The 27,026-nt window shown below is 37.6% G+C and overlaps 1 protein-coding gene across 2 annotated transcripts in view; it reads right to left on the bottom strand.

Moving 5' to 3' along the window:
• PCCA (propionyl-CoA carboxylase subunit alpha) overlaps nucleotides 1-27,026 on the bottom strand; it is a 450,416-nt gene that overhangs the window by 329,505 nt on the left and 93,885 nt on the right. The window lies entirely within an intron of this gene.

Consider the following 27,026-nt stretch of genomic DNA (forward strand, 5'->3'; position numbering starts at 1 on the left):
CACTAGTGGGCGGTAGGGACCAAGTTGACTACCACTGCCCAAACTGCTCTTTGGGCTAGAAGGGTCAAAAGTTGCCATGGGCTGTCTAGAGCCCCTAGAGCAGGGGTCCCCAAACTACGGCCCGCGGGCCACATGTGGCCCTCTGAGGCCATTTATCCGGCCCCCGCCGCACTTCCAGAAGGGGCACCTCTTTCTCTTTTTTTTTTTTTTTTTTTTCATTTTTCTGAAGCTGGAAACAGGGAGAGACAGTCAGACAGACTCCTGCATGAGCCCGACCGGGATCCACCCGGCACGCCCACCATGGGGCAACGCTCTGCCCACCAGGGGGCGATGCTCTGCCCCTCCGGGGCGTCGCCATGTTGCAACCAGAGCTACTCTAGCGCCTGAGGCAGCGGCCACAGAGCCATCCCCAGCGAGGGGCACCTCTTTCATTGGTGGTCAGTCAGAGGAGCACATTGACCACCTCATTAGCCAAAGGCAGGCCCATAGTTCCCATTGAAATACTGGTCAGTTTGATTTAAATTTACTTGTTCTTTATTTTAAATATTGTATTTGTTCCCATTTTGTTTTTTTACTTTAAAATAAGATATATGCAGTGTGCATAGGGATTTGTTCATAGTTTTTTTTTTTATAGTCCGGCCCTCCAATGGTCTGAGGGACAGTGAACTGGCCCCCTGTGTAAAAAGTTTGGGGACCCCTGCCCTAGAGTATTTTGCTCAACTGAATAATCCAAATTTAGGAAAATAAACCATTGTGATTTAATCTTACTCTAAAGATAAGGGTGGGGTTGACTGAAAAGTAGATGATTTGCCAAGTATAAATTAGAAGATAGCTTTGTTTCCACAGAGAAAGGTATCCTAGAAACAGCAGGACAAAATTAAGGAGTGAGGACTTCTATAGGTGAACCAGCATGGGCACTTCTAGGGCAGAGTTTCTTGTCATGAAATTTTTCTACTCCCATTATCGTAATTACTTTTAATTACATAATTCTTCAGTCTGATATGCATTATTGTTATGGCGATAAAAAAAAGTGCATCATATGTCTTTACATGCTCAAAATACCCCTCAGGCTCCCCAAAACTTCTTAGATTAAAATCTTGGCATCTTACAGTGGCCTCAACTCATGTACTCTGAGCCTATCTTTCCAATGTCATGCTCTAACACACCTTCTCATTCATTATTCTCCTTCTGCACCAGCTTCTTTCTCTCAAGCCAATGTGCTAATCTCATTCCTGCCTCAGAACATTTACACCTGCTATTCCCTCTGCCTAGAGAAGTCTTACTTGAGAGCTTCACGTGATGGCTACTCCTTCTCATCTTTCAGTTATTACAGTTCAAATGTCACAACCTTCTCTGAACCCCACCACAACTCACAACCCCTACCACACGCATCCTCACCCACCTTACACAGACGCACACATACCACGGGCCATGACCCCTCTAGAGATGATTGCCTTTTGGGTCAGACACTAATCCTTAACCTAATCAATTGTCAACAGACTAACAGGACTACATAATAAAGAAAGCTTGGTAATCTAAACTACAGGAACTGCATGCAATAGGCAAATAGAAGCAAGAATCTAAGTAACAAGTATTAGTTACCAGACTGAGCTGAAAACACAGAAATGATTAACAAGGCAAGTCTGCCATGATCTCAGTTTCCTAAAGTATCATGAGAGTATTTAGGGGCTCAAAAAAAAGTTTATTACCCCAATACAAATGTTAGCTATATGTTTTTGTCTTCTTTCCATGAAATACAGGTATCAACTGTTTTCCTTATTCCTTAGAAACAAAACAAGCACAAACAAATGACATGAAAGTCACTTTGGGCACCTCTAAGAAAACACAGCCTTGAGATAATATTTATATTATTCACCAGTATATAAATTATATTTACTAATGAGATAATATTATTTACCAGTATATAAATTATGTTTACTAATGAGATAATATTATTCATCAGTATAAAAAATATTTATTAATGAGAATATTTTTCATCAGTATATAAATTATATTTACCAATGATATCAGTTATTTATTTAAGCAATAATTACTGCTTTAGAGCATTTTAAGGTACAAATATGTAACTTTATCGTTATTCTGTAAAAATCAAGATAAAAAAGACCATACAAACAAAAAATTAACAGTGAATAGAATGTAGTTAAATCTTGTGTCTAAATTGTTTTTCACATAGGCATTAAAACAGGATTCAAGAAAGAAAAATATTATAAAAAACAGTAATTCTGCATCTGAAAAAAAAGAACCCTTAGCATTTGCCTAGAAGATGCTGCCTGAATCTCCTATCTGTCTAAATTTGGGGTGTCTTAGGAAGTTCTATGTCAGCAATCAAAGCCAGTGCTGAAGCACTATAGTAGTCCACTTTCAAAATTCTTAAAAACCCACTGGGGTTTGTCAGTAGGAGGTAAATTAAAGCCTTATGTACTAAGAAGTAAATAATTTGAAAAATGTACAGGGGCAATGAACCCTGAAGTTATCAGGCATCAAAATTATTATAAATGCATTCTGTATAATTTAGCTAGAAGATCTAAGTTTTCTATTTTTTTTAACTATTTTTTAAAAGTGTGTAAAAACTGCTAAACTTGGCCCTTGGGTTAAAGGTGCTACTTTTCAACTATATGTAAAACTATTAGGTTAATTTACTTAAGCACCTTCTCTAGTCCTTAAGTTGAAATAAAATCTACACAACATTCAAGTAACTAACCAGGACAGAGTTTCTGAATCAAGTTGAATAACTCAATGATTTTCTGGTAGCAAAAATATATACTGCATTAGACAGTTATCAGATACTCATAAATGGACAACAAAAACAAAAACCCGAATTAAACTGAAGTCTAATCATACTAAGAACTGAGAAATGTTCGTACTAATCTGAGAAATGTTGCTACAAGTTCTAACCACTTTTAAAGCAGAATTCTACCTCTAATATACAGATCTAATCAAATACAAAAGGAGAAAATCCACTTTCATATTAACAATTAGCAAAAACAAAAACAAAAGGGAACATTCTTTGAAAAGTAGCACCTTTAACCCAAGGGCCAACTTTAGCAGTTTTTGCACACTTTTAGAAAATAGTTGAATTTTTTAAAGATGCACTTTCTATAAAGAGACTACTTAGTACCATGCAGAACTTTTCAGTAACTAGAAAAGTAAAATGTAATCAGTATGATGGGAATACTGTGTCTTCTTGGATCTTTCTGAGTTCCGAGAATGTTTGAAGTCTTGAGTTATTTTGGTATGCTCTTCTTGAAAGAACTCATTCCTTTATCCCCATGTTTTATGTCTTAAAATGGTTTGGAAATGGTAAAAACAGAAAAAGTCAATTTTCTTTTTCAGCAGGACGCTCATGCAAGGCTTCCTTTGCGAAAATTCAAACAGATGCTTCTCAATACATCATGAGTATGTATATATTAGATAATACCATTTAAAGCTCACATTTAGATGTTTTCAATTTTTTACTAAAAAAATTTTAAACTAAAATATTTACTAAACAAATAAGTCTTGAGAAACAAAAGAATTCTACATAGCCTTATCTGATCCTAAGTCTACTAGACCAAATATCACTAAACTTAAATGCTCATTATACAAGAGGTAATTTGCCAGTAATTGAAAAAAGCATACAAAATTAATAAATGAATACTATCTGACACTGGAAAGCTGGCAATGGTTATAGAAGCTTTAGCCTTCTAAAACCATCATCAGAACTCCTGACGATTAATCAACTTTTTAACACTTCCCATCTGTACAAGTGCTCAAGGTAGTGCTTACTGTCACTTGACAAGTTGCTTAGTATTGCAAAATTTGATAATTCATGTCTTACTGAATTTTTACTGACTTAGAAGAAAATAAAACACCAATCAAAAGCAGATGTCACCTTTAATTCTAACTGGCTGACAAACTTCTAAATTTTTTACCAAATGCAGAGACAGAATACATGTAGATGACAGTTTGGACAGTTAAATATTCAAAGTCACTGATATCCCCCAGAAATTTGCAAGTGATTTTCCAGAACTTAACCCCATGAGGCTTTTCTCTGGCAAGCATCCAAAAGGAATAGTTTCAAGTAGTCATCTAGAAGGTAAATTTATTGCTATATTTTTGCAAAGGCTATAAAATACTGATCAGAACATTACTAAACTAATATTCTCAAGATTCGTATCTTTACCTTCACATACATAAAATAAATTTCCAAAACAACGTTGCTCTGTGTTGCTCCTCTATTAAACCTCTAGCTAACAAAAGCAAATACACAGACTTAACAAACTATGCTAAATATGCCTTCGGTTTAGATGATGCAAGAGCTAAATCACAACTAAATAAATTTACCATAAAATAATATTCTGACTTAAGTACTGATACTTTTCAATGTCTTTCAATACTGTATTGTTAGTCAGAAATTCACTCACTTTTGATTTAAACCATGATTTCTGAGTAACACTTCTTGAATTCAGTGTTTGATACACAACACAAAAATAAGTAGATAGAAGACTGATGACCTTACAAACACAACTAGCAATATTATTTCTTGCAATAAACCCAAATGTCCAAAAATATGAAAATACAATTAAAATGTATAAAGGACTACACTTTTAATCTAATGATAGCTAGACTAATGTTTCCTAGAGCTACTCCATCTACACATGAAGTAACTGAATAAAATCCTCTGAGTTCTATAAATATGTCATTATAATATATCAAGTTTTTCTACAAAAGGAGAACTTCTGATTTTCCCAAACACCTCAATTTCAAAGACAACATTAACATGAGTCTTGTTTCTATGTCTAGCAACACTGACCACAGCCTCTACAGATTACCCTTTAATGATCTATGCAAGCTTTCAAAAGCCAGAACAAGCTGGTACCAATCAGGCAAAGAGGGAAAACTGAATCCCAGAAGGAATCACCACAGAGATCCCAATCACAGTAATGAGGTCCCTAGGAGCTGCAAGGCCTATCAAGCCCTTTGCCTCTGTCGACTCAGTGCATAACAATCAGACTTGGTTTAATAGTTAGAAGGGGTAAAGGAACCAGGTTGATCCTCTATTGTTCACTTCCTAGGTCTTACAGACTATTTGCACTTTAACAGAAAGTCTGCCATTAAAGAATCTGGGAAGGATGAAATGGAAATGCGATAACAAAAAAAGAGATTTAAGAGGACAGCCTACCTGTGACAACTTTTGTAGGCCTCATCTTTGCATTTTCCTCCTACTTCATGCATTGCTAATCAGAGATCCACTGGAAGCTTCAGAACCAACTGAAAGGCCTGGCGGGGTATTTGGCTTTCAATTCTTCTACACTGTTTATTCCCAATATATATTCATCAGGCTTAGAAACAACTCTTGAACAAGGGTAGCCACTCAGCAATGAAATGTAAATTACTGACATGTGCTGAAACCTGGACTTGCCGCCACTAATGAGCACATTAAAAGAAAAATGCTCACTAGATGACTGCAACCTTTTTACTTAACCCTGTGTGCATGGAAACCCACAATTCAACATCAATTAAAAGAGCTAACTGCAAAACAGTAACAGAGCAGCCCTGTCACCACTTTTAATACCTCATAGACTGAAAGGCTAAGATAAACTTGAAATTTTTACACTTCAACAACTAAACATATTGCGCAAAACATTACTGTAAACATGGTCAGCTTTGGTTAAGATTTGTGTAACTTATGTAAATGCTACCATTACTTTAAACAGTCCCCAAAGGGTAAAAATAAAATCTATGGATGTTAAAAAAAAAAAAGTACTAATCTATTGATTTATTCACTAATTCAGTCAACAAATTCTAGACTTAACAATCTAAAGCTCACCAGGGACCTGGCGATACCCTGAAAAAGTTAGAAGTTTGTCAAGAAAAAATTACAAATCACGTAAACTAATGATTTAGATCTCAAAATAAATAAAACAATTACTTATATGAACAGAGGCTCATTTATTGAGGCACAAAATGTTAGCCTATTCACCATAATCCAAACTGCAATTTACAGTGAAAAAAAAAACAGAACAATGTGAACAGACATCTAATATCTAGTAACTTTTAAAATAAATTTTTATAATTAAATCTTAAATGAAAAGTTCAAAATAAATGTGGCACTAGAATGAATAAATAAAGGAACTATTAATATGTTAATTTACTATTTTGTTATTGTGATGCTTATTTTTCTAAAACTAAACACTATAATGCAAGCAAGCATTTATAATATTAGAATGTTTGAATATAATTTTATCTTTCGCTGATGACCTAAAAAGAAAATACCATATTCTTAAAGCCCATAAAAAATTAATCACAACAAATATTAAAATATTTAAAATCTGGTTATGTTTTCCTCTGTGAATACTAGCTAAACTTTTATTTTTAGTGATTAGGAGGGAAGGTGGGGGAGAGAGAAAGAGAGAGAATGAGAAAGAGAAAGGGAGAGACAAAGAGGTTGATTTGTTGTTCCACTTCTTTATGCATTCCTTGGTTAATTCTTCTATGTGACCTGACCAGGGGTCAAACTGCATGACACTCTAATCAACTGAGCTACCCAGCAAGGGCCTAAAATTAATTTCTCCATATAGTAATATAATAGTGTGCAAATACACTCTAGATTTTAGAACCTTCTGGGCTTGAAAAAAAACAATAGACTTCAATCCAAAGAACTGATTACCTACTAGTATGTGATTAAGAAAATCATTATATTTCTGATTAACTTCCTTAACCTATAAATTAAAGATAATACAATAAGGTACATACAGATTGAAAAAAAAAAGCACATATGAAACTACTTTATATAGTATTTGACAGTCACCCAAACAAGAGAATCATCTGTTCACTAGGAATCCAAGTCCTCATCCTTCTCGCATCAAAGACCCACTTAACAAAGTCCTTTTATTCAAAAGTATACCTGCCTAAAGCTGGAGCTTTGACTTCTTTTACCTTGAAGAAAATTTCCAAATGATAGAAACATTTGTCCACCTTCTACAGGATATATACTTCTCCATTACTGGTTACTTTTGTTTGGCACCTCAGAGAGAGTTGTTTTTATCTCTTACCTCTTTTCCTTATTTGATATTTTCAGTGTCTGTAATTAATCATCCTCACTGCTGGTTTTAATCTCTACTAAATACTGTCCCTGATGAAATCCCCACATCCTAGTCACTAAAGTTATACTGGCCAAGACATCTAAAAAGCAATTCCTCCAACATGTGTGCTCTTGGTCACTGTCATGACTGACACGTAGTGACTCAACCAGAACCATTATACTATAGACTCTACTCCAAACCACCCTTACCGCCTTCCATGGTTCTCTTTCTTGTTCTGTGTCCTTTTATTCTTATTTCATCTGCTTCTTGTTAACATTTCTAGCCTTTGGGGGTAAGGTAAACTTTTCTAGACAACTCTTTATGTAGTCCCTTTGGTTCTGGAAACGTTCTACAAGCTGGAGATACCAAGAGGCTTAACAAATGATAAAATTATAACAAATGATAAAATTATAGTCTTACAGGAAAAAAATAATGATGGATGATGAAAAAAAAGAGCTGAAAACATTTTATGTTTTATTTTGTTTTGCTCCACAACAAGTTATACAACCTCTTCTTCAGAGGTAGCATTGCCCAGAAGTTAGGAGTGTAGGCAATGCCTGAGTTCAAATCCTGGTCCTGGCACTAACACCTGTGTGACCTTGAGCAACTTGCTTAAATTCACATTCCTTTCGCTTCTTACACTTGTATAGTAAGGATAGCACTAAACACCTGTAAGGCTATTTTGTAAAGCAGTTGAGTTAGTACACGTACACGTAGAGTGCTTGAAATAGTGCCTGGCACACAGTAAATACTCCAAAAAAAAAAAATTAACAAATTGCTAAGGGTTGAAATCTCATATATTCGTATCATGGACACAATCAACCTTGTTGCTGTACTTCTATTTTTCTCAAGTCATTATTTTCTTTTTATCTTTCTCTACTATTCATTCTTTAAAATGTTTTTGCTTTTAAATGGTATGATATGCCTGACCTGTGGTGGCACAGTGGATAAAGCATCGACCTGGAAATGCTGAGGTCGCCGGTTCGAAACCCTGGGCTTAACATCATATTAAATGGCGTAAAACTGAGGACTTTCCACCTTAAATCAGGAACACGACAGGGGTGTCCACTCTCTCCACTCTTATTTAACATGGTGCTAGAAGTTCTGGCCAGAGCAATTAGACAAGACAAAGAAATAAAAGGCATCCATATCGGAAAAGAAGAAGTAAAGGTATCACTTTTTGCTGATGATATGATCCTATACATCGAAAACCCAAAGGACTCCACAAAAAGATTACTAGAAACAATAAACCAATACAGTAAGGTCGCAGGATACAAAATTAACATACAGAAGTCCATAGCCTTTCTATATGCCAACAATGAAATATTAGAAAATGAACTCAAAAAAATAATCCCCTTCACAATTGCAACAAAAAAAATAAAATACCTAGGAATAAACATAACAAAGAATGTAAAGAACCTATATAAAGAAAACTACAAAGCATTGCTAAGAGAAATAGAAAAAGACACAATGAGATGGAAAAATATTCCTTGTTCTTGGATAGGAAGAATAAATATAATTAAAATGGCCATATTACCCAAAGTAATATATAAATTTAATGCAATTCCCATCAAAATTCCTATGACATTTTTTAAAGAAATGGAACAAAAAATCATCAGATTTATATGGAACTACAAAAAACCCCGAATAGCCAAAGCAATCCTAAGGAAAAAGAATGAAGCTGGGGGCATTACAATACCTGACTTTAAACTATATTATAGGGCCACAATAATCAAAACTGCATGGTATTGGCAGAAAAATAGACACTCAGACCAATAGAACAGAATAGAAAGCCCAGAAATAAAACCACATATATATGGTCAAATAATCTTTGATAAAGGGGCCAACAACACAAAATGGAGAAAAGAAAGCCTCTTCAACAAATGGTGTTGGGAAAACTGGAAAGCCACATGCAAAAGAATGAAACTCGACTACAGCCTGTCCCCGTGTACTAAAATTAATTCAAAATGGATCAAAGACCTAAATATAAGATCTGAAACAATAAAGTACATAGAAGAAGACATAGGTACTAAACTCATGGATCTGGGTTTTAAAGAACATTTTATGAACTTGACTCCAATGGCAAGAGAAGTGAAGGCAAAGATAAATGAATGGGACTACATCAGAATTAAAAGTTTTTGCTCAGCAAGAGAAACTGATATCAAAATAAACAGACAGCCAACTAAATGGGAACTGATATTTTCAAACGACAGCTCAGATAAGGGCCTAATATCCAAAATTTACAAAGAACTCATAAAACTCAACAACAAACAAACAAACAATCCAATAAAAAAATGGGAAGAGGACATGAACAGACACTTCTCCCAGGAAGAAATACAAATGGCCAACAGATATATGAAAAGATGCTCAGCTTCATTAGTTATTAGAGAAATGCAGATCAAGACTACAATGAGATACCACCTCACCCTTGCTAGATTAGCTATTATCAACAAGACAGGTAATAACAAATGTTGGAGAGGCTGTGGAGAAAAAGGAACCCTCATACACTGTTGGTGGGAATGTAAAGTAGTACAACCACTATGGAGGAAAGTATGGTGGTTCCTCAAAAAACTGCAAATAGAACTACCTTATGACCCAGCAATCCCTCTACTGGGTATATACCCCAAAACCTCAGAATCATTGATACGTAAAGACACATGTAGCCCCATGTTCATAGCAGCACTGTTCACAGTGGCCAAGACATGGAAACAACCAAAAAGCCCTTCAATAGAAGATTGGATAAAGAAGATGTGGCACATATACACTATGGAATACTACTCAGCCATAAGAAATGATGACATTAGATCATTTATAGCAAAATGGTGGGATCTTGATAACATTATACGGAGTGAAATAAGTAAATCAGAAAAAAACAAGAACTACATGATTCCATACATTGGTGGAACATAAAAACGAGACTAAGAGACATGGACAAGAGTGTGGTGGTTACCAGGGGTGGGGGGAGGGAGGACGCAGGAGGGAGGGAGGGAGAGATTTAGGGGAAGGGGGAGGGGCACAGAGAAAACCAGATAGAGGGTGACAGAGGACAATCTGACTCTGGGCGAGGGGTATGCAACATATTTAATGAGAAGGTAACCTAGACATGTTTTCTTTGAATATATGTACCCTGAATTATTAATGTCATCCCATTAACATTAATAAAAATTTATAAAAAAGAAACCCTGGGCTTGCCTGGTCAAGGCACATATGGGAGTTGATGCTTCCAGCTCCTCCCCCTTCTCTCTCTCTCCTCTCTCTCCCTCTCTGTCTCTCTCTCCCTCTCTGTCTCTCCCTCTCTCTCTCCTCTCTAAAAAAGAAAATGAATAAATAAAATTTTTAAAATTTTTTAAAAATAAATAAATAAATGGTATGATAAAGGTGGCAATAGTAAGAATGATAATAAAAACCACAGAGTCTTCATATACTACACTAATTAAAATAGGCCCCAATTTAAAACTCTAAAGCATGAAAACTGTAAAACAAGCCCTGGCCACATAGCTCACTTGGTTAGAGTGTCCTCCTGAAGTACAGATGTTGTCAGTTCAATACCCACTCAGGACACAGAAATGAACAAATCTATGTTCCTGACACTTTCTCTCTGTCTCTTTCTTTCCCTTCCTTGCTCTCTAAAATCAATAACTAAAAAAGACTGCAAAACAAATTTACCATTAACAAATATGTACAGAAAACAAAGCTGTATTATACTAAAAGTCATATATAGAAGTCTAATATATTGTATTTTATACAAATGAAATGAATAGAAAATAATAAATCCTAACAAATATTTGTCAATTTTTAAGTAATAAAAATGTATTTCAACTCAGATTGGTATGAATACCAAAGAGATTAAGCCTCCCTCTATAAGTTTGTCTCGTGTTTGTAAACATCTATACAAAGAGATTAAGCCTCCCTCTATAAATTTGTCTCATGTTTGTAAACATATATACGCAAATCCATTAAAACTGACAAAGAATTACTAATGACTAGTGAGATGGTAAACGACAGGAATTCTGAGATGAGAAAGTAACAGCCCTTGTGTTGGCACAAAAGTAACTATAATAAGGCCAGACAACAATGTGGAAGGGAAGTGGGCTGGGAAAGGTAGTCAAGGTGCTCTTCTCCTATGAAATCTCAGCTTAAAGGTCACCCTCTAAGAGACGATTTTTGGTACCTTTCCTCAAGAGGCCACCCATTCACCTTAAGCAGTGTTTCTTAACCTTTGTGGCTAGAACCTCCTTACAGTTTTAGAAAATGGGTCACCTCAAAGAACTTTTGCTTTTGTGTTACATCTAACAATCCTTAAGGGATTAAAGACTTTAAAAATACTTAAAAGAATAAATCTATTTAAGATTAACAATCAGAATTAACAGTTTTATGACAAAAGTGAATCAGAAAGAGTGGAAATGTTTTACATTTTTGCAAATCTCTAACAGCTGACTTAATAGAAAACAGCTGGATTCTCATATCTGGTCTGCATTCAATCTGTTATGAAAACACACCATGTAGCCACTAGAAAACTCTCCTGCACAATCATCTGAGAATAACAGGGGGAAAAGCTATAATGAAAATAGTTTTTACTTGGCAGACTCTGAAAAAGTCTCAAGGATACCTAGGTGCCATGCTGGGGAAACAGCTGTGTTAGGCCTGCTTGCTTGCTTATTGTTTGCTGATTGGTGCGTGAGCATGTGGCAGAGTCACGTTGGTATACTGCAGTGGTCCTCAAACTTTTTGTAGTCGGGGTACATTTAAAATCCTACAAATAATTGTAGGCGCACTATATACAAATTTCTGAGAAATATGTTATAATAATTAAGTCAAATATGAAAGAAAAAATATAAAGTCCAAGAGTGCTTTTATGGTAATTAAATGAAATAAATATGACAAAATTAAATTTATTCTGACATTAAAAAACATTTTTATGTTACAGTTTTTGAGTTATGCTTTTTAGAATTCATAAAAGAGAGGTTAAAAATTAAAAAACGACAAAAAAGTTATCTTTTTATATATATAGATGCATTCTTAGTTAGATTTAGTAAATTTGGCAAGTCCTGGCACGAATGTGTTGTTTTTTCATTCTTGTGTTTATGAGAAACATGAGCCTGATGTGTCCTAGCAATTTCTTCAATGTTTGGGCATATATTTGAAAGGCAAACTCTCATTTCCTTGTCAATACATTGAAGAACTCCTCTCTTTTTACTCTTAATTGTGTTGAGTACAGAAAACCCCCACCATACATATCATCTTAACTTTACACCAAACAAAGGATAGAAGAAACTTGCTTCCAGTCTTTCCAGGGAACATGAGGGGTAATGTAAACAATCCAGTACCACAGCTTAACAGCCTTTTGCAACCTAATCAGGCAAGTGAGGTGGGGAGTTGTCAGCTTACAGCCAATTCCCCACACCTCTGTCCCCAAGAAATCTAAACTCCAAAAACCCTGTTGGTTTTTTGGTCCCAAACAGGCACATATTTCTCTGGAATACCTTAGGGTGCACCTAGAAATCTTCTAGGACGCACCAGTGCACCCTGGCGTACACTTTGAGAACCACTGGTATAGCTTATGTAAGGTTATGGGTGCTTGCCCTCAGCATGGATTGCAGATTGCTTGCCTGAAACTGTGAGGGGCAATTTTTGCTGTTAATTTGCCTGATGCTGTAAGAAATGGGTTTTTTTCTGCTGGTCTGATTGTCTGCCATCGCAAGACTCTTATTAAATGGGAATGAACCAATGCTTTCTGGCTCTGCAATTTCTTTAGTGTCTGTCCAAATCCAGTGTGAACCTGCCTGGCCTTGACCACAGGCATTACATCTGGTGTAATGGGCAGGATTCGGATCAAATCAGTATGGAACCACCAACATCCTAGAAGGGTAGGATAGAGGAGTACTCATTATTCTCTAGCATATGGTTCCCTATGGCTGTCCTTTTGGGGGCTGTGGGCTGGGTGTTTTTTATAACCCTGCAAGAAGAAACCAAGAGCCCTGTGCAAGAGTCTGCCTAAGGTCAAAAGCTCCAGGATGAGCTACAGACTGAGCAGTGCCAGTGGCATGAACTGCACAGTTGCTGGAAAAGGAAGCCAACCACTTTTGAGAGCTGCAGTGTGAAATGCAGGCTGAGGACCAACAGTACCTGGAACTGGAATGATCATTGGAGAAGGAACTGCAGGTTTGTGAGCTACAGTTTGTCTTAGAAGCTAAATGTTGGCAGAGACAGTTGTTAGAGAAACAACTGCAGGTTCGAGAGCTCAAGCTTCAACTTCAGGCCAAGAGCCAGCAGTCACAGGAGCTGATGCAGGTGCTGAAACAGGTGCTGAAGGAGCTGCATTCATGCCAGTGGAATGGCTCTGAGTCAGTGGGAGCAGGTGTTTCCAACCTCTCTTCCAAGGAGGAGTTTTGGGCTGAAACTGCCATCCACAGACACATAGCCAAACCAGTGATCACCCAGAAGGTTAAAAACTCAGCACCAAGAGCACCTCAGGGGCAGGCACAACTCTCTCTGCAGGTAGTTGAGCACTCTGTGGTCCAGCCCTACACCCAGACAGAGCTGATGGAGTTAGAGGTGAAACCCAGGCAGAAATTCACCAAATCCCTGGCAGCTTGGTTGCTGCAGTTGTGGGACATAGGGGTGGATGGCATCATGCTCTCTAGAACAGAGATGGAGAAATTGGCTGCCATTACCACACACTCCTCCATGAGGCAGCATCTTCAGAACTGCCATGACAATCCAGGATACAATATCCTATTAGAATGGGTGATGGCTGCCCTTAGTACAGTCTGGCAGAATGCTGGGAACTTGCTGGGGACAGTGAGTTGGCGGCAGTCATATACGGAGGTACAGCAAGTCCTCTGGGAACTGGGTATGAAGAATGCTGCTTTCAACCTGAGGTCCTCTGGGCCAGATGAGGAAGTGTTTACTGCAGGGATGAGGGATTCTATTCTCTGTAGCACCTCATCAGCCCTTTTTGGGTAACTAGTGGCTGTCTTTTTTTTTTTTTTCTACAGAGACAGAGAGAGAGAGTCAGAGAGAGGGATAGACAGAGACAGATAGGAATGGAGAGATGAGAAGCATTTTTTCGTTGCACACTGCAACACTTTAATTGTTCACTGATTGCCTTCTCATACGTGCCTTGACCGCAGGCCTTGACCACGGGCCTTCAGCAGACCGAGTAACCCCTTGCTCGATCCAGCGACCTTGGGCTCAAGCTGGTGAGCTTTTGCTCAAATCAGATGAGCCCTCGCTCAAGCTGGCAACCCCGGGGTCTCAAACCTGGGTCTTCCGCATCCCAGTCCGAAGCTCCGTCCACTGCGCCACCGCCCAGTCAGGCACTAGTGGCTGTCTTGAGCCCCTACATGGGGCAGCCCATCAACACAGTTACAAAGATGGTAACAGATTTGGATGGGGTGGAGGAAGCACAAAATCGAAGAGCTGTGTAGACTGTTGTCCATGCTGCGCCCCCCCAACTAAGAAGAGAAACAGGCCAGTAGAGTTACTTGAACAAAAATGTGGGTAGATTTGATTGAAACCAGGGAAGATAGGGAGACACTGGATGGCAGGTCTAATAGAGTCCTGTTAGAGGTTTGGTGGCAGCATAGGCCACAACAGAGGTTCCAGCAGCTAAGAAAGTGGGGGAAGCCTGACTAGGCGGTGGCGCAGTGGATAGAGCATTGGACTGGGACGCAGAGGACCCAGGTTTGAAACTCCGAGGTCACCAGCTTGAGTGCAGGCTTATCTGGTTTGAGCACTGCCGTGAACCAGTGCGGTTCATAATTATGGGTCTTGAGTGAGAACAGTGCGGAATTAAGAAAACAGACTTATTAAGAGAAAAGGATGGGATCAGGAGGACTCTTCAATGCTGATGGCAGTATCCGAGTGCCCCATAACCCCAGTTTGCTTTATTATATAGCCATATGCAAATCAAAGAAGTCCTTGATACAAAGTTACACATCTGAGGCAAAATCAGGAACTCTCCCAAGGCATAAAAAGGAATCCCCCTACCATGCATAAGAGAAATCAACCAACATCTGAACAAACAAAGAATAAGAGGAAGGGCATGTAAATTGCTCCCGGCAAAGTAAGGAAGCAAGTGAAGTGGGTGCAAATACTCAGCATCAGAGCCAATATGGAGGTGGAGGAGGGAGAACTTAGCCTTTTGCTAAGCCTTGAATTTACAAAGGCTTTTTGCCACTTGCAGCCTACAACAGAGCTCAGCTCACCAGCTTGAACCCAAGGTCGCTGGTTTGAGCAAGGGGTCACTCAGTTAGCTGTAGCTCCTTGGTCAAGGCACATATAAGAAAGCAATAAATGAACAACTAAGGTGCCGCAACAAAGAACTGATGCTTCTCATCTCTCTGCCTTCTGTCTGTCCCTATCTGTCCCTCTCTCTGTCACCAAAAAAAAAAAAAAAAAGTGGGGGAAGCAGGTGGCCCCGGAGGCTGCTAAGAAAATGCTGGCATTCCAGGGGCACAGTTGCAGGATTACTTTTTGGAGACAGTTGAAAGAGAGGCGGATCCCCAAGACCCATTGTTCCAGTGTGAATAGGGGGAAGCCAAGGGACCCGTCTAATGAAGACAGGTGGAGGCTGGAGGCCCAAGGTGGAATTGGCAATCCACTGCTCCCCTTCTAATGTGCAGCAGATGTTGCATTAGAAGATAATAGGCGCATTTTTGCAGCAGCTAAGAGAACTGTCAAGGTGGCACAGGCCTTGAATGTGTTTGTCCCCGCCAAGCCCTGTAAACTTGCTGGGAGGTTTGGATGGGGCTGTGGCAATGGACAGAGCAGTATGAAAAGGCGCTGAGGTTCATTATCAAAGAGTTGTATGGCTAGTTGCCTTTAAAGCAGTGCTCCCCAACCTTATTTGGGCCACAGACCGGTTTAATGTCAGAAAATATTTTCACGGACCACCCTTTAGGGTGGGACGGATAAATGTATCACGTGACCGAGACAAGCGTCAAGAGTAAGTCTTAGACGGATGTAACAAAGGGAATCTGGTCATTTTAAAAAAATAAAACATCGTTCAGACTTAAATATAAATAAAACGGAAATGATGTAAGTTATTTATTCTTTCTCCGCAGACCATTACCAAATGGCCCACGGACTGGTACTGGTCCGCGGCCCGGGGATTGGGGACTACTGCTTTAATGGACTTTCACCTTGGGTAAATCGCACAGACAGCTGGGCTATCATAGACTGACCAATGAGCAGTGTAACAGACTGTTGGACTGTGACCAGAGGGGGCCCTGGCACCCTTGCTGGATGGACATGCTACCTGCAGACAGTATTCCAAGAGACCTTGATGAGCAGTGGGGGACGCAGCACCTGTGAACGCCCTCTTGCACTGGGAAGCTGCTTCCATCCAGCTGCAGAGTCGCACCAAGACAATCGATGGCTTCAATGATGTAGCCCTGGACTATACAGGCCCTCCCACCAACCACAGGATAGTGGGCTAGGGGTGGGCCTCCAGTGAACTCTGAGCACAGTGCTCAAGGAGACATTATGAAATGTGAAGGGCACCTTTGTAATGATTGTCTAATTTGTGCTGTTGCTATAGGCTCTGTTTATGTCATGTACCTCAGTCCCGCCAAAGGGACCATTGTGGAAGATACCTATTGCATAGCAGCGGTCCCCGAACTTTTTACACAGAGGGCCAGTTCACTGCCCCTCAGACCGTTGGAGGGCCCCCACATACAGTGCTCCTCTCACTGACCACCAATGAAAGGTGCCCCTTCCAGAAGTGCGGCGGGGCCCGGATAAATAGCTTCAGGGGGCCACATGTGGTCTGCGTGCCGTAGTTTGGGGACACCTAGTAAAGCAAGCAACCCTAAAGGGGCGAAATGTTGGGAAAACAGCTGTGTTAGGGTTGCTCACTTGTACTTTTCCTAATTAGTGCATCAGCACATGGCAGAGCCACGTGTGTATAGTCTTGGTAAGGCTACAGGTGCTTGCCCTCAAGGCAGATTGCGGATTGCCTGCCTGCCACTGTGAGGGGCCATTTTTGCTGTTCATTTGCCTGAGAAGCAGTTTTTCCCTGCCAGTTTGCTTGTCTGCCATTGCAAGACTCTACTAAATGGGAATGGCCCAATGCTTTCTGGCTCTGCAATTTCTCTACCAGCTCCCCAAATCCAATGTGAACCTGCCTGGCCTTGGCCACCAGCATTACATGCCCCCAAACACCCTGGGTACCAATGCTGTCTTACATCATCCACTTTGTATTTTCTTTACAGCACTCATAGTCATCTGATTTTGTTAATTCATTTATTATCTACCTCCCTGTATTAGAAAATAACTGCAGGAGCCTGACCAGGCAGTGGCACAATGGATAGAAAGTTGGACTGGGATGCGGAAGACCCAGGTTCAAGACCCCGAGGTCACCAGCTTGAGCGCGGGCTCATCTGGTTTGAGCAAAGCTCACCAGCTTGGACCCAAGGTTGCTGGCTTGAGCAAGGGGTTACTTGGTCTGCTGAAGGCTCATGGTCAAGGCACATATAAGAAAGCAATCAATGAACAACTAAGGTGTCACAACGAAAAACTAATGACTGATGCTTCTCATCTCTCTCCATTCCTGCCTGTCTACTGTCTATCCCTCTCTCTCTGACTCTCCCTCTGTCTGTAAAAAATAAAAAATAAAAAAATAACTGCATGAAAACTCCAGTTTTTTTCTTGTTCCCAACTGAATATATCTAGTATCTAGAACAGAGTCTGGCAACTTCCCACTCTTGCCAGAAAGTAAACCTTTCATGTAAGTGCAATAACGGTCTATTTTCTATTTTTGTAATCCATTCAAAATTAATCCACAGTGATTTTTACCCTTTGCAAGGTTTGGTACCAGGAAATTTATATATACATATATGAAATTTATAAATATATATCAGCAGTGGTAGCTGCTATTCCTTCTGTACTACATCATCTTTCCAAACTGTGCCACATATGAATGGATTTTCTGTGAGGGCACAGAAACGCCCTTAAGTGATGCAAAAGAATTAAAAAGCATGATTTCAGCTATCTACTTGTGTACAAGTTGGGTGACAATCAACATATGCTAGACAAACAAACTGTGTACATTCATATAATACACTATTATTCATACTTAAAAAGCAACAAAATTTTGACACATGCTATAACAGATAAACCTTGAGGATATTATGCAAACTGAAATAAACCAGTCACAAAAGCATATATATTATATGATTTTAATGTTATGAGTTACCTAGAATATGCAAATTCAAAGACAGAGAAAGCAAACAGAAGTTACTAAAGGTTAGAATGGAGGAACTAGAGAATTGCCATTTAATAAGTACTGAGTTTGGGTTCTGGATGATGAAAAAGATCTGGAGAATAGTAGTGATTGCTGCACACTGTAAAAGTATTTAATGCCACTGAATTGCGCACCTAAAAATGGTGAAAAGGGTAAATTGTATGTTATATATGATTTACCACAATTAAAAATATAGAATAAAAAATAAGGTAAAATAAAACATATCATAATTATTCTGTTTACCCTAACAATGGACCAAAATAAAAATCATTCTTAATTTCAACTGAATGATGTTAGGACCATTAATAAAGAAAATGTTCTAACTCTCTTCAAGCATGTTGAAAGAAAACTTACAACATTTTCCCACGGTATTTATAATATATGCATGTGAAATATATTACAACTATAATATAAAACATGATGATGGGACTATTTCAAAATGTCAACATTTATACCTGAAATCATGTAATACTAACTCTAAGTAGACCACATAAAGTTAAGAAAGTACATTATAAGTCATAGGAAAAGTACAAAATATGTAAAAAAAAAAAAAAAAAAAAGCCAGATCCAATAGATAAATTTTAACCCTTTGAGTAGTGAGTTTTTTGTTAACCCTTTGAGTGAGGACGTACATGAACGTTCATACTACTCAAAGGGTTAATGTAATTACTAACATTAAAATGACCCAAAGAAGACAGGAAAGGAAAACAAAGAGTATAAAGAGGATACAACCAGAAAACAAGCATAAAATGGTTGACATAAATCCAGCCACATTAGAAATGTATTAACTACTAAGAAATTTTAGTGAAATTTCAGTGATGATGGTTACACAACTCTGTGACTGTACAAAACTCACTGACTTATCTATTCTAAAAGATGAGTGTTGTAGTATGAGAATTTTATCTCAATGAAGCTATTATTAAAGAAAAACTAAGGCAAACAAAAAACTTGATAGATTAAATGCTAATATTAAAAAATACAGATTAATAGATTTTAAAAACATGACCCAATTACATGCTGGCTACAAGAGGTATGTTTTCAATATAAAGAGTCAGATGGAGAAGGATATATCATGCAATCAGCAAGCACAAGACACTTTAGAGTCAAACATAAGGAATTTGTCCAAGATCACATAACTGGGAAGAAGCAGAGAATTTTAACTCTGACTCCAGACTCAGCTAATAACTGGAAGACAGTAAGAAGAGACAGGAGAAGGAAGGCTAAAGTGTAAGATTCAAACTATATTAATCTCAAGCAAAGGAAAGAAAATCCCAGCTTCATCAAATCCCAGATTCTTAACCTTCCTATTAAAAAACCACCCCCAAACCCCACAACCCTAAATGTATCGCATTTCTCCATGTATAAGACGCACCCTTTTCTGGGGAAAAAAAAAACTGATGTCTAAGAACTGGCAGCATCTTATACAGTAGCTGTAGTTTTTTTTTTTATTTGCATCTCCCGCTTTTTTTGCACCTGTTTTTGGGCTCATCGTGGAGGACAGTGATTCGTCATCAGACACAGAAAAGGACAAGCTAATGGATAGGAGTTTTGACAGCAACGAGGAGTTGTATGAATTTTATGATGAATAAAACTTGAGTTTAATAACTTTATGTAATACATTATTTTTCAAATTTTGGGCACCAAAATTAGGGTGCGTCTTATACGTGGGAACATCTTATACATGGAAAAACATGGTATTTGCCTTATCTACATCCTTAAAAGACTCCCTAAAAATAAATTTTTTTTTATTTATTCTACTCAACATTATCTATATTCTTCAACAAATATTCTAGAAGATGAACTCTAATCCAAAATGCAGGAAGAGAAACATGTCTTCAAACATTGCAAAAGATGTTCTGTTATGATAAGGGTTTTATAAATTTTCTTTCATATTTTTTCATAAATTCTTTGAATATGACATATTTAAGAGTCACAATTAAAAATATATTACAAAATTACTGTCAAAAGGATAAGAGTCATCGAGCTTTCTCCTCTAAATTCAAGGAGATTTAATTAGTTCAACATAAAAAATATTTAAAAGAAGTAAAAGGTCATCTGTGACTGTATTCTATAGCTCTACCCGTTCACTCAACTATTTTACTTATAAAGTCAGCAAATCTGGCATCCAAGGTCAAGAGACCAGAAAAACAAAAGAAAGAATTCTGTTTTTAGACTTTAACAATGGTACATTCCTATAGGGGATTTCACAAAAAGGGGCGGGGCACAAAGAGGATAGCCTCCACCAATAGCAAAAGTAGGTGCCAAAGTTATCAATTAAAAGAAAACAACAAAAAACACTAACAACCCAGTCTAGTTCCAATTCATCTTAAAAGCAGTTTAGAACATTAACTAAGCACAAAACTTATAGTCATGGTCACTTTGTTACAATATATATTCTCATTTACCAGCTATGTGACATTGGGCAAGGCATTTATTTCTTAGATTGTTCTTTGTTCTATAAAACCAAGAATAAAAATAATAATAATATGTCACAAATTGTCATGAAGATTAAGTGAAAATGGTGCAAATTTACCTGTAGTTAGGTATTTCATTCCTATTTTTTAAGAGCCTGGGGAAGGGAAGACGAATTCTTTTCTTATAGACAAATAAAACCTAAGTCCAGCAAATAAGAGTACCTAACAAATTGAGAGCCAGACTGCAATACGTGGGCATGTGGGTCCCAGAAAAATGGTAGCAGAGGCGGCCTCTAAGGACTTAAACGGGGGGGGGGGGGGGGGGGAGACAGTCACAGATGGAGGAAACCTTATTTTTTAATGTATACATGTGATTTAAATTTCATAAAATTTTAGATTCTCAAATATTAAAAAATTAAATATAACAAGATCAAAGATGTGTCCAAAATGGAAATTCTAATAATGTTAATGAGAAGAATAATTATGTACTTAAAACGAGATGACTAGAAAATACACTGTAGTAACAGTTCCCAACCTTTATGAAACCATGATGTATATAAGTAAAAGTCAATCACAAAACATACTTACTTCTATGTGCTATCTAGATTACAGATTATACAGATAAAATAAGTTATATACAATTCTAGGCTTGCAAAGTTTAAGCCTCTCATTTTATGTCCTACTCAAAAAACTTTTTTTTTTCAAATATGAGCAAATTAGAGTCTCACCTAAATGGCAAACTTGCTAACTTCAGAATTTTAGTATGAGTTACAAAGTACTTACAACACACTTCATAGCTATAACAACACACCATGGATTAGAACCTGGTACTGAAGACGAATGCCCTAGCAAAAGGCTTTCTTTAAGTTTCTATCCATACAAGTCATTTTCCTACAACCTGATAATGTGTTGCCTATATTTGCCTATATTACTATTAAAGTGGGAGGATAGATTTCTATGAGCTTTGGCTAAATTCCCTACAGTTATCTGTCTTCACTATTTGGAGACTATTTGAATGCTCTCACTCCTTCCAACTGAACCAACTAGGGTATAGTATTTTTTTTAAAGTGCTCTGTGCTTATGGTCAGCCAACCATAGATCAATTCCTGATTCGGTTACTTACTAACATAGTATGATTGTTGGCAAGTCACTGCACCTGAGTTTCATTATTCTTTTGGCTAAATAGAGTTAATAATATCCAATTTCAATGGTTACATGAATTAAATAAAATTATATATGTCAAAATATTTGTAAACTACTATATCATTCATATGTGTATAACAGTATAATTATGTCAAATTATTTATTTCCTTAAAGGGAAAAAAAAATCTAAGCCTCCAAAATATACATAAACTATCAGATTAATTTTTCTATAACACTAATTTTAAGTATCTCATTCTCCTAAAAAGTCTTTAATAGCTCTCACATCCACTAAGTAATCATCATGATTTGCCTGGCAAAGCCAGGCTTTGTGCTAAGTTTTGTTTTTGATTTTTTTTTTTAAGATTTTATTTATTGATTTTATAGAGTGGGGTGGGGAAGCAGGAAGTATCAACTCATAGTTGTTTCACTTTAGTTGTTCACTGCTTGCTTCTCATATGTGCCTTCATGGGGCAAGCCCAGGGTTTCAAAACGGAGACCTCGGTGTTTCAGGTCAATGCTCTACCCACTGCACCACCACAAGTCAGGCTTGCTAAATTCGTTGGTTCTAACTTTACAATAACACTGCAGAGTAGGTATCATTCTCTTTGTTTTACAGATAAAAATTTTTTTAGCTATTTTCAAATTTTGCTATTATAAACAACCTTACAATGAACAATTTTATTTTATTTATTTATTTTTTTTGTATTTTTCTGAAGCTGGAAACGGGGAGAGACAGTCAGACAGACTCCCGCATGCGCCCGACCGGGATCCACCCGGTACGCCCACCAGGGGTGACACTCTGCCCACCAGGGGGCGATGCTCTTCCCCTTCGGGGCGTCGCCCTGCCGCAACCAGAGCCACTCTAGCACCTGGGGCAGAGGCCAAGGAGCCATCCCCAGCGCCCGGGCCATCTTTGAGCCAACCGGCCAGGGCTACAATGAACAATTTTAAAAGTATATTTTTATAGGTGAAATTCTTAGGAGTGGAATTGTGAAGTCAAAGAATATACATTTAAAATTTTGATTGATACAAGCAAATTTCTGGCAAAAAAAAAGCTGAAAATTAATTTACACTTCCAAGAATAAGACAATTCACCTGTACACTTAACTGTGCTGAATATTATAATTATTTTTTAAACTTTTGTTTAATCCAATGGATTAAAAAATTATACCTTAGTATTGTTTCAAGAAAAATAATTTCCCATTGACTTGAGAGGGAGGGAGAGAGGAAAGGAGGGGAGAGGGATGAGGGAAGAGATGGAAAGCAAGAATGGGTGGGGGAGAAAGGGGAGGAGAGAAAGAGAGAGAGAAAGATCAATTCATTGTTTCACTTAGATGCTCTATTCAGTTGTGTATTCATTGGTTGCTTCTCATATGTGCTCTGAACAGGGGTAGAACCCATGACCTCTGGTGCATGGGGTCAATGTTTTATCCACTAAGCCAGTGGTCCCCAATCTTTTTTGGGCCACGGACCAGTTTAATTTCAGAAAATATTTTCACGGACCGGCCTTTAGGGTGGGACAGATAATGTATCACGTGACCAAGACAAGCATCAAGAATGAGTCTTAGATGGATATAACAGAGGGAATCTGGTCATTTTTTTAAAAATAAAACATCGTTCAGACTTAAATATAGATAAAATGGAAATAATGTAAGTTATTTATTCTTTCTCTGCAGACCGGTACCAAATGGCCCACAGACTGGTACCGGTCTGCAGCCCGGGGGTTGGGGACCACTGCACTAAGCCACCTGGCCAGGTCAGAATTTCTTTTCTTAATCCTCCAAATCCTCACAGCCTCTCATCACTGTTCCTTTACTACTCAGAATGCACAGAACGCAGAGGGTTAACACAGAACGAAAAACAGTTTGGAAATAAAATCTGCTTGCTCAGCACATTAAAATTACTAAAAATTCCCATTTATGAGGACTATTTTTAGCTGCTTTTTTCTATGAATTGTTTAGGCAAAAACAAACAAGACATGGTTTTATTTAAATCCTGTACAGTAGGAGTTGTATGTAATCTGATCCCACTTCATGTAAATTAAGCATAAGTAATAATGTCCTATTGAGAAAAATCATAAAATTTAGTATGCTTTTACTAATTGGCTTATTGTATACTTTCTAAAGCAAACATATAGCATAAATTCAGGAAAAAAATCCAAAAAATCATTTTTATTCCTAGCTATTAACTAAAAACAACAATATATCAGATAAATCACAAGGAATTTTTCTACAAACAAAATAAATATTACGCTGCTCTTTGAACAGCAATAAAAACAACAGAACCAGACATTAATGAGGACCAAACCTCCATATTTGATTAAACTTCAAACACAAGATCTAGTATTACAGTAAAGACAACTCTACAGCATTAAACTTAAAACAATATTCCATCTTCTACGAGTCTTCCTAGCCAAAAGTTTTCACTAAAGTGGTAAGGTATCACCACTAAGCTGGAAATCAGATTTCTAAGAATATAAACAACAGTTCGGCATAATAACTTCCAAATTTCAATGGCTGGTCACCAATCACACAAACAATATTTATATAGCATAACAAAATCTGAAAGCAATTTCATTGTACTGTGTTATTTTTATGAAATTTACCAATTATAACCAGATATTCCAAAAGGAGCATTTTAAATGGCATACTCCAATGGGGAAAGATTTTAACAGTAGGAAAATTATATCCGAAATAAGAATCTTGCCATAATGCACAAAAAAAGAGGGTTAATTATTTCTAGGTGTATATTATCATAGTGAACAAAAACATAAGAGTAATACTCTGCCTTCTGGTTACAAAATAGTCTTTTTTGTGATAGGAGAAAAGTTTTCTTGAAGGTTATTGTTTTAAAATTCTTAATGTAATAATATTTATTTAATCATCCCAAAACATCCACTGAACTTACTATGTAGAAATCATTTAGACAGATAACAAAAGAGAAACAAAGACTGACAAGATCAAGTCTCTTGTCTCAAGAAACTAAAATACAAAAAACAATTTGATCATAATAGGGAAAGCTGTTGACCAAATAAGAAATTAAAAAACTTAAATGTTTTCATAGAAGACAGAGGAAAGAGATTACTTCTCATCAGAAGGATATGGAAAACTCTTGATAGAGGTAACATGTGAATTGTGCCTTTAAGGACAGACAGTGATGGGAAAGGGGGGATGAGAAAACAGGTATGTCCCCAGGGGAAAGAGCAATGAAAGGCAGGCAACAGGAAAAGGTCAGTCCTGTTTGGGAATAGTCTGGCCTGGCTGAGGCACAGCACTGATTAAGGAAAATGGAGGAGATAAGATTAGAAAGAAAATTTGTAAGTAAGGAACATTATCATGCATTCTATACTTTTTCTCTAACGTGAAACGCCTAGTGGAAATATATCTTTCTCACCTTCATTTATGAAGACTCGAAGTCCTTCATAATATTTTCTTCCCTGAATTGAAGTCATTTGTGTACTTGTCTTATCTTCTACAAAATGACTATAAGATCCTCATGAGCAGTACCCACATCTGATTCATTTTTATATCCTTATGAAATGCCATAAACATAGGCACCAAATGTGCATTTTTTAAAACGATTAGATAAATAAATGCATGAGTGAATATATTGGCCACATCGTTTAACTTCTGTGAGACTAAGATATTCCTTTTCCATCATGAGTTTGCAAACTTTTTCTATAAAAACTCATACGGTAAATATTTTAGGCTTCACAGGCTACCCAATCTCTGCTACAGCGATGCAGCTCTGCTGTTGTAGAGCAAAAGCAGCCCCAGACCAGACGAACATGAATGAGCATGGCTGTGCGCCAATAAACTTAATCTACAAACACAGGTGGTGGGCAGAACCCTCACCTACACAAACTTACATTTAACACATTATATTGTACAAGTCCATTTCAATATATTTTATAGAAATAATGTTCTTACATAATGACAGAACCTCAGCCCAAATTTCAAACAGAAAGATAAAAAATAAAAAGGTGGTATAAAAAAAAATGTGACAACTGCATAAGACCTGGTGACTCTGGCCCGGCAGAGTTCCACCAAGTTGGCCCTCTCCACACACTCTCACCATTACTATCTGTGCAACCTTAAGTCACCATCGCTTTAGGCCTTAGATGTTTTTTGGGTTTTCCTATTTTTTTTTTTTAATTTTATTTTTAAATTATAGTCTACATTTAATATTATTTTGTATAAGTTTCAGGTATACAGGCTAGTGGTTAAACAATAATAAATTTTACAAAGTATTCTCCCAATATTTCCAGTACCCATCTGGCAACATACATAGTTTTTAAAATATTGACTATATTCTTCAGGCCTTAGCTTTTTTTTTTTTTTTTTTTTTTTTTGTATTTTTCTTAAGTGAGAATCTGGGAGGCAGAGAGATAGACTCTTGCATGCTCTCAATGCCCAACCAGACCCACCCGGCAAGCCCACTAGGGGGCGATGCTGTGCCTATCAGGGGCATTGCTCCATTGCAACCAGAGTCATTCTAGCGCCTAAGGCAGAGGCCATGGAACCATCCTCAGAGCTGGGGTCAACTTGCTCCAGTGGAGTCTTGGCTGCAGGAGGGGAAGAGAGAGTTGGAGAGAAGAGAGAGGGGGAAGGGTGGAAAAGCAGGTGGTCACTTCTCCTGTGTGCCCTGACTGGGAATCGAACCCAGGACATCCAAATGCTGGGCTGATGCTCTACTACTGAGCCAATCGGCCAGGGTCTAGCCCTTAACTTTTAACCAATAAAGTAAATTGGTTAAAATAGATAATTAATTCTAAGAACTCTATGACCTTAAGAACTGTTCCTAATTAAATTTATAGATTTTAAGTGAAGAATTTTAACTAGAAAATGATTACATTCACAAATAATTTGAACCCATGGTAACACAAAACATAAGTATACCACAGAAACAAAGTATATCATATTAAAATAATAAATTAAGACAATTTAATACCTAGAATAATTGATTTAATCAGCTTTTTAAAACATTATTCATAATCCTATATTAATATCTGATAACTAGCCTGACCAGGCGGTGGCGCAGTGGATAGAGCATCGAACTGGGATGCAGAGGACCCAGGTTCGAGACCCTGAGGTCGCCAGCTTGAGCGCGGGCTCATCCGGTTTGAGCAAAAGCCCG

Source organism: Saccopteryx bilineata, chromosome 6 (assembly GCF_036850765.1).
Source record: "Saccopteryx bilineata isolate mSacBil1 chromosome 6, mSacBil1_pri_phased_curated, whole genome shotgun sequence".
In the NCBI taxonomy this organism is placed as follows: domain Eukaryota; kingdom Metazoa; phylum Chordata; class Mammalia; order Chiroptera; family Emballonuridae; genus Saccopteryx; species Saccopteryx bilineata.